This window comes from Budorcas taxicolor, chromosome 9, assembly GCF_023091745.1.
Source record: "Budorcas taxicolor isolate Tak-1 chromosome 9, Takin1.1, whole genome shotgun sequence".
NCBI lineage: Eukaryota > Metazoa > Chordata > Mammalia > Artiodactyla > Bovidae > Budorcas > Budorcas taxicolor.
The window spans coordinates 8,334,235-8,343,837 of record NC_068918.1 but is presented as its reverse complement, the minus strand read 5'-3'; positions in this window follow the sequence as shown (position 1 = coordinate 8,343,837).

Sequence of the window (9,603 nt, the reverse complement as noted above, 5' to 3'; positions counted from 1 at the left end):
GTTTAGCATATTTCTCTGTCTCCCCGTCTCTCACAACTGGTACATAAATTAAAAGATATAATTCTTCATAATGATGTTATCTGTATATCTGTATATGTAGTTTTGATATTATGTGCTTTCCTAATATTATCTAGTGTCATTTCATTTTAAAGGTATCCTTTGAATGGTAATGTAGTTTGTTGTTTTTCAGTTTCTCAGTCATGTCTGAATCTTTGTGACCCCATGGTAATGTAACAGATCACAAAATAGGTAATATTTCAAAGATACTTAATCTCTGACTTTTTGGGAAAATATTTCCTTCTAAATAAAACTATACTGCTATGTGTTTTTGACAAGCAAAACTTCATACTAGATAGTGAGTTCCCTATGCCTCAAGGGTTATGACATCATAGACTATCTATCTTCAGTTTATGGAGCAGTATAAGAAGTGCTTGATACCAACATGTTAGATGAATGATTGAATGAGTGGAGAAATGGTCATTGTTCCCCAAAAGTATGTTGATTTGGCTAATGAGATTTAGAGTGGGATAGGCACTGGCCAATAGATTGACTTAAAAAGCATAGAAACAGGGAAACTCTAGAAGAAAAATTCTGTCATTTCCTCCTCTCTATTAAGCTCTACTTCTGAAATAGTTGATATATTGAATGGGGTATTTAACAGAAACAATATTTTGCTTACCAGAAGAAAGTCTATTTTTTTTTTTTAAGGTTACAGTGTTTCTATTTACTTATTTATATTTATTGGTTCTTCCTTGCTTTGTGCAGGTTTTCTCTAATTATGGTGAATGGGGGTTATACTTGGTTGTGGTGCTCAGGCTTCTTGTTGTGATGACTTTTGTTGTTGCAGAGCACAGGCTCTAGGCAAGCAGGCTTTAGGAGTTGTAGCTCGTGGGCTTAATAGTTGTGGCTCATGGGCTTAGTTGGTTCACGGCATGTGGAATCTTTCTGGACCAGGGATTTCTTCTCTGTTGCTTTTTCAATGATCTTTATAATCTGTGTTCTATTGGTTGAATGACATGGAAACTTGCTTTTGCAGGAATTTTTATTTTTTAATTCTTTTTTCTTTTTCTCCTGTGAACATTACTTATTAAGGGTCCTTTTTTGCCTCAGAGTAGTTGCCTTTTCACAAGATTGGCATTTCCATTTTGTAACGTGGCTTTCATGAGAGGGACTCTGCTGCTTTTAGTCACTGATGGAATGTTTCATTAGATAATGTAAGACATTACTTCATACATTGTCCTAGCTGCAGGGAAGTAGTCATACTCCAGGGCTCTGAATCTGATTTGTTAGTGCATAAAGAGCAGGCTTCCTATGGAAAGACAGGTCTTTATCTGAGCTTTTGCTGGCTGTTTTTTAAAAAGTTAAAGATTAAATTCAAATGATTTTTATATCTGCAAAACTCTTTTAGAGTTGTACTCGCAGGTTCTTCTCATGGATGAATTGACAAAAAAGATGTGAAGAAACAGTTTCAGAAGCTCCTAGCAAGTATAGACAGACATAGTGATGTCTGATATCTATGTGGAGGCTTACATTTATCATTATAGTTAGAACAATTGAGTCTTTCTGTAAAATTTGATGTCAATGAAAGGAAAAGATGTAAGAACTAGATATTGACATGTTTTTAACAGAAAAACAGCAACTTCTATTTTACTTTGTAAATCCATTAATTTCCCAAATTTATTGATATATAATTTACATATTATGTAAGGTTAAAATGTACAACATGATGATTTGATGAATGTACCCTTAAGGAACCTAGAATTATACCTACTGTATATGTGAGACCTCAGGCTTCCCTTTTTCCTCTCTTTCTGTCTTGTGCCCATATCCCTCTATGAGCTTGACAAAGAAGAAATAAATTTACAACTTCCACTCAGAGTAAACTCACATCTCCCATATGGTGAAAACACTGTGTGGAAGTGCAATGGACATATATTTGAAAGGGCTTCCCTGGTGACTCAATCAGTAGAGTCTATCTGCAATGCGGGAGACATGGGTTCAATCCCTGGGTCAGGAATATCCCTTGGAGAAGGAAATGGCAACCCACTCCAGCATTCTTGTTGGAGAATTCCACAGACAGAGGAGCCTGGTGGCTACAGTCCATGGGATTGCAAAGAGTAGGACACGACTAAGTGACTAATACTTTCACTACATTTGAAGTAGGCTTTGTAAGGGCAGATCCTATTAGGAACAGGGAAACCTTTTTTTTTTTTTTTTTCATTTTTGTATTTTATGCTTAATTTTCTAAAGTTCAATCCAGAAATTTTAAATATTTTGTATATATATCTATATAGAGAGATAGATACATAGGGACTTCCCTGGTGGCTCAGACTGCAAAGAATCAGCCTGCAGTGTAGATCTGGATTCCATCCCTGGATCAGAAAGATCCCCTAGGGAAGAGAGTAGCTATACATGGGTGCATACTAAGTGGCTTCAGTTGTGTCTGGCTTTGCGACCCTTTGGACTGTACCTTGCCAGGCTTCTATGCCCATGAGGATTCTCCAGGCAAGAATACTGGAGTGGGTTGCCATGTCCTACTCCAGGGGAACCTTGCCAACCTAGATATTGAACTGATGTCTCTTGTGTCTCTTAAATGGGCAGGCATGTTCTTTACCACTAGTGCTACCTGGAAAGCCCATATATATGTATATGGTGGCTCAGACAGGAAAGAATCTGCCTGCAATGCAGGAAATGCTGATTTGACCCATGAATCAGGAAGATCCCTTGGAGAAGGGAAGGGCTACTCCAGTATTCTTGCCAGAGAATAGGAACCACATCCTATTGAAGTATTCAAAAAGAAGCAACCATGGTCCCCATCCTCTAGACACTTTCTATGCCAGATATTAACAAATGTACTAGGTTTCTATTTTATGGATTTTGATCAATATCTCTATTAGCAATATCATAGGCCAAGACACACAATGTCTAGAGAGAATATCTACATTATAGTTAATATTAGAATGTGTCTGATGAATGATGAGGCTGTGCATCAACTGGGCCTGCTGTTTATGTTTTCAAGCAACAAAGGAAGGAATCTATACTGCTAAGTAGCATCTCCGTGAAGAATTTTACTCTATGGTCTAGAGACAAATCTACTTTTTTTCCTGGAGATCCTAATCTCTTTTTAAAAAAATAAAATATAGTTAATATATAATATTGCACAAGTTACAGGTGTACAATATAGTGATTCATGCTTTTTAAAGATGCTCCATTTATAGTTATCGTAAAATTTTGATAACATTTCCCATTTTGTATAAGGCATCCTTGTAGCTTAGTTTACATCTAATAGTTTTACCTGTTACTCCTGGTTACCAGTGTGGAGAGGGAAGTGTGGAGGGGCAATAAAGAGCTAGGGAACTAAGAGGTATTTATTTATCCCCTTAATATCTATTTCTCCCTCATTTTACACACACAAATACATACACATGCCACAAAACTCTAGGAGCACAGGGTCTTTGGTTCACTGCTCAATTAACAATGCCTGGTCCATGAAAAATGTAAAAGTGTTAGATGCTCAGTTGTGTCCAACTATTTGCAACCCCATGGACTGTAGCCCACCAGGCTCCTCTGTCCATGAAATTCTCCAGGCAGGAATTCTGGAGTGTGTAGTCATTCCCTTTCCAGGGGATCTTCCCAAACCAGGAATGGAACCCAGGTCTCCCACATTGTGGCAGACTTATTACCATCTGAGGCACCAGGGAAGCCCAGATGATTAATACTGAACACATTATTAAATTAATTGTTTCCATAGTATTTCATTTCATAGATAAATAAGCCTTACTGTGCTTAACTCTACAGTTGGACAATTCTCTTTGGTGAGTTATTGTTATCTATCAAGTTTATGTCCATCAATTCAGTTCAGTCGCTCAGTTGTGTCTGACTCTTTGCGACCCCATGAATCGCAGCACGCCAGGCCTCCCTGTCCATCACCAACTCCCGAAGTTCACTCAGACTCACGTCCATCGAGTCAGTGATGCCATCCAGTCATCTCATCCTGGGTCGTCCCCTTCTCCTCCTGCCCCCAATCCCTCCCAGCATCACAGTCTTTTCCAATGAGTCATCTCTTCTCATGAGGTGGCCAAAGTACTGGAGTTTCAGCTTTAGCATCATTCCTTCCAAAGAAATCCCAGGGCTGATCTCCTTCAGAATGGACTGGTTGAATCTCCTTGCAGTCCAAGGGACTCTCAAGAGTCTTCTCCAACACCACAGTTCAAAAGCATCAATTCTTCGGCACTCAGCCTTCTTCACAGTCCAACTCTCACATCCATACATGACCACTGGGAAAACCATAGCCGTGACTAGACGGACCTTAGTCAGCAAAGTAATGTCTCTGCTTTTGAATATGCTATCTAGGTTGGTCATAGCTTTTCTTCCAAGTAGTAAGCGTCTTTTAATTTCATGGCTGCGGTCACTATCTGCAGTGATTTTGGAGCCCCAAAAAATAAAGTCTGGCACTGTTTAAACTTAACAAAGAAAAAAAACTATTTGGATAACATTAGAAAAATTCTCTTTAACAGGATAGCTATTATTAACCTCTTTATAAAAAATTTTAAGCAATTTATACAGATTTTCCAATTGTCATTGGAATACTCTATACTAATTTCTACTTTTTCTGTTTTGCATATAAATGAATATTTTAGTAGAGTCTAGCCAGGAAGAATATTGATTTTTTTTAAAGCTAGAATAATTTTAAAAAAATAGCAAACTATATTCTCATATGTTTTAGTGATGTTTTGTAATTATTCTGCTTTCTGTATTGAAGCTTTATAGTTTAACTGCTGTTTTCTTCACAAAACATAAACATATAGAGATGATACATCTATACATATTTTCATAGTTAAAATACATGAATATTAACAAAATACCCACCTATATAAGTAATAAAATTTAAGGAATATCTGTATTTAAGAAACACCTTATATTTAAGTTGTGCAGTTTTTCTTATATGTAAGCTGAAACGCCAATACTTTGGCCACCTGATGCGAAGAGCTGACTCATTTGAAAAGAATCTGATGTTGGGAAAGATGGAAGGCAGGAGGAGAAGGGGATGACAGAAGATGAGATGGTTGGATGGCATCACTGACTCAATGGACATGAGTTTGAGTAAACTCTGGGAGTTGGTGATGGACAGGGAGGCCTGGGATGCTGTGGTTCATGGGGTGACAAAGAGTCAGACACAACTGAGTGACTGAACTGAACTGAACTGTATCTCTAACTGCTAAAATAGCATGGGTACTTGTATTTTATCATTGTTATTTTTTTAGTGATACTTTCCATTAATATATTTATTTTTTCTTTTTTTTAATTTTAATTTTTTAAAATTTTTATTGAAGGATTTTTTTTTACAGTATTCTGTTGTTTCCTGTCAACCTTCAACGTGAATCAGCCATAGGGATACAAATATCCCCTCCCTCTTGAAACTCCATCCTATCTCCCTCCCCAACCCACCCCTCTAGGTTGATACAGAGCCCCTGTTTGAGTTTCCTGAGCCACACAGCAAATTCCCATTGGCTATCTATTTTACACATGGTAACATAAGTTTCCATGTTACTCTTTCCATACATCTCACCCTCTCCTCCCCTCTCCCCATGTCTATAAGTATTCTCTATGTCTATTTCTCCATTGCTGCCCTGTAAATAAATTCCTCAGTACTATTTTTGTAGATTCCATATATATGCATTAGAATACAATATTTATCTTTCTCTTTATGACTTACTTCACTCTGTATAATAGGTTCTAGGTTCATCCGCCTCATTAGAACTGACTCAAATGTGTTCCCTTTTTCGGCTGAATAATATTCAATTGTGTATATGTACCACCACTTCTTTATCCATTCATCTGTTGATGGCCATCTAGGTTGCTTCCATGTTCAAGCTATTGTAAATAGTGCTGTGATGATCAGTGGGATACATGTCTCTTTTTCAATTTTGGATTCCTCAGGGCATATGTCTAGGAGTGGGATTGCTGAGTCTTATGGTGGTTTTATTCCTAGTTTTTTAAGGAACCTCCATGCTGTCTTCCATAGTGGCTGTAACAATTGACATTCCCACCAACTGTCCAAAACTGTTCTTTTTTCTTCACACCCTCTCCAGCATTTATTGTTTGTAGACATTTTCATGATGGCCATTCTCACCATGTGAGGTGATATCTCATTGTAGTTCTGATTTGGATTTCTCTAATAATGAGCGATGCTGAGCATCTTTTCATGTGTTTGTTAGTCATCTGTATGTCTTCTTTGGAGAAATGTCTGTTTAGGTCTTTTTCCCACTTTTTGATTGGGTTGTATGTTTTTAAGGGATTTATTTGCTTAAGCTGTTTGCATATTTTGGAAATAAATCCTTTGTCAGTTGTTTCATTTGCTATTATTTTCTCACATTCTGAGGGCTGTCTTTTCACCTTGCTTATAGTTTCCTTTGTTGTGAAAAAGCTTTTAAGATTAATCAGGTCCCACTTGTTTACTTTTGTTTTTATTTCCATGACTCTAGGAGGTGGGCCATAGAGGATTTTGCTTGGATTTATGTCATTTCGTGTTCTACATATGCTTTCCTCTAAAAGTTTTATAGTTTTTGATCTTACATTTAGCTTTTTAATCCATTTTGAGTTTATCTTCGTGTATGGTGTTAGGAAGTGTTCTAATTTCATTCTTTTACACAGAACTGTCCAATTTCCCCATCATCATTTATCGAAGAGGCTGTGTTTGTCCCATTGTATATTCTTGCCTCCTTTGTCAAAAATAAGATACCCATAAGGGCACAAGTCATGAGGCAGGAATGCACGTTTTTGTGTATTTGAAACATGCTAAAGAGAAGGGGAGTAAATATAAAGCTGAAGAGATAAATGTGCTGTGCTTAGTCACTCAATCATGTTCAACTCTGTAATCCCATGGACTGTAGTCTGCCAAGCTCTTCTGTCCATGGGGATTCTCCAAGCAAGAGTACTGAAGTGGGTTGCCATGCCCTCCTCCAGGGTATCTTTGAGATCCAGGGATCAAACCTAGGCCTCCTGCATTGCAGGTGGAGATAAATAGAATTACAATTATATGAAGGGATAAAACTAATACATAGAAATGCATGTTATACCTTTCTAAATAAAATTGTTATTACTTGCCTTACTGTTCTCTCAGACAATCAAGAATTAAATATTTGGAGTACCCTGTTGTTCTCCTGTTGCATATATTTAATCATCTGATCCTATAAATCTGATGACCTCTCTTTTCATAAACTCTATTGCTTGTATTACTACCAATGATTCTTTAATTCATCTCTGCATCCCCTTTTCTTAGACTATTTTAATAACATTGATGCTTCACTGCTTCTGAACTGTCTTCTTTATCTGAAGCATACACAACCGCCTCTGGTAGATTCTTTATTAAAATATAAATATATATATATATTTGATTCTGTCCCATCTAGCTCACTAAACTTCAGCAATTCTACTTTTACTAAGTCAACGCTCCTGATTTTGGCATTCAAATTTCATCAGCAAGCATTCTTAGTCTACCTATCTGACATTACTTCTCTACCATGCTGCATTCTCTACCAAACTGGATTTTCCCAGAGTCTAATGCACCTTAATAGAATTTACCAAATATGGTACATATTTCATCCACCTGGTCATCTATTGAACCATATTTATTGAACATATCTATGCCTCTATGTGTGTTGTTCAAAATATCTGATATTCTACTCTCCACTTTCATCTGTTAAATTACTGCACATTTATCAAGATCTTTCTCATATAGCTCCTTTTATAAGGCCAGTATATAAGTTCAGCTTTGGTTATCCTACTGATAATAATATATTTAGTCTTTGAATCCCCATAGCATTTTATGGTTTCTGGCTATATTATACTCTGATTTTAATGTAGTTATTTATTTTATTTATTAAACAATTTAGTGAGCATAAAATTATACTGCAAATAGAATTTCAAAGTAAATGTAAGACTTCATTTTGCCATTATTATTATCGATATTAATCTTCTTGTCACTGCAAGTCTGAAAGTTCATTAAATATGCATTGTAATGTACTCTTTGTCTCAGTGTTTGAGGTAGTTATTATGGTGACACAGATGTAAATAGCAAATTAATAGATGTGCTTTTAATTGAATTAATACCACATCTTATGTTGAAATAAAAAATACATATTAATTGAGGTATAACCAATTTAGAGTATTTTATATGTTTCAGGTATGCAAAATATTGATTCACAATTTTGTATAAAATATGTTTACATGTGAAAATTACTTATTTCAGAGTCTAACTTCATCAGAAGTATGTTTTATAGGTTCTGTTTATAATTCATTTATAAGAGCAAATGAAGCTCTTTACAACAGGTTAGCTCTCTTCACCTGACTATAAAACACATAAGTCAAAAAACTTCTTTGCGTAAAAGCTAGGTTAAGCAGTGGCTCAAAACTAGTAGTTACTGCATTGGAATTACATTATCATTCCCTGGGGAGCTTTTGAAACTCTCAATGCCCAGGATATATCTGAAACCAATTAAATCAGAATCTCTGTGGATTTTACCAAGGTATTAGCGTTATTTAAATCATATCCATCAATGTATAAAAAGAATAATGTGCCATGACCAAGTGAGATTTACTCCAGATATGCACAACTGGTTCAATACTAGAAAATCAATAAATATACTTGCTATTTTTAATAGTCTAGTGAAGAAAAAACACATGAGCCTATCAATTGTTTCAAAATAAATCATTTGATGAAATCTAACACACATTCAAGATAAAAACTCTCAGTCAACTAGAAATAGGAGGTAACATCCTCAAAATGAAAAAAATAAAAAATTGTCTATAAAAAAGTCCTAAATGAAATGATGTTGAAATCGAAATGCTTCCTTTTAAAATTAAAAAAAGGTGATGGCAAGAATATGTTGTCTCATCACTTTTAAATAATATAGGAAGTCTTATTCTGTGTAATAAGGCAAATATAAAAATAAAAGCATACAACTTGAAAAAGAATAAATATTTCCAGATGAAATAATTATCTATGTACTAAATCCCAAACAATCTATAACAAAATTAGAATTAATAAGAGTTTGATATTGTAGCATGATACAAGATGAACACACAAAAGTCAATAAGTATATTAGTAGTGAACAAGTGAAAATAAAATTTTACATTGTTGTAATTGTTTAGTTACTAAGTTGTGTCCAGTTCTTTTGTGATCCATGGACTTTAGCCCTCCAGGGGATTGTCCTCATCCAGGAACTGAACCCACATCTCCTGCATTGGCATGTGGATTCTTTACCACTGAGCCACCACAGAAATCCCAAATTTTAAATACAATATAATTTAAAATCACTCCAAAAAATAAAATAATGTACAGATTAAAAAATTCATAGTAGCCATGTACTGAAAATTTTAAGTGTTGGGGAAATAAATTAAACTATATTTAAACAAGCATAAAGGCATATCATGATTATGTATTAGAAGAATCAGCATAGTAAGTAAAGATGGTAATTAACACACACACACACACACACACACACACACACATGTATATATGCTCAATGAATTTCTATTTAAATTCCAGCAACTGCCTTTTTGAAATATAGACAAGTTAATTCTAAAACTCTTATGAAAAGG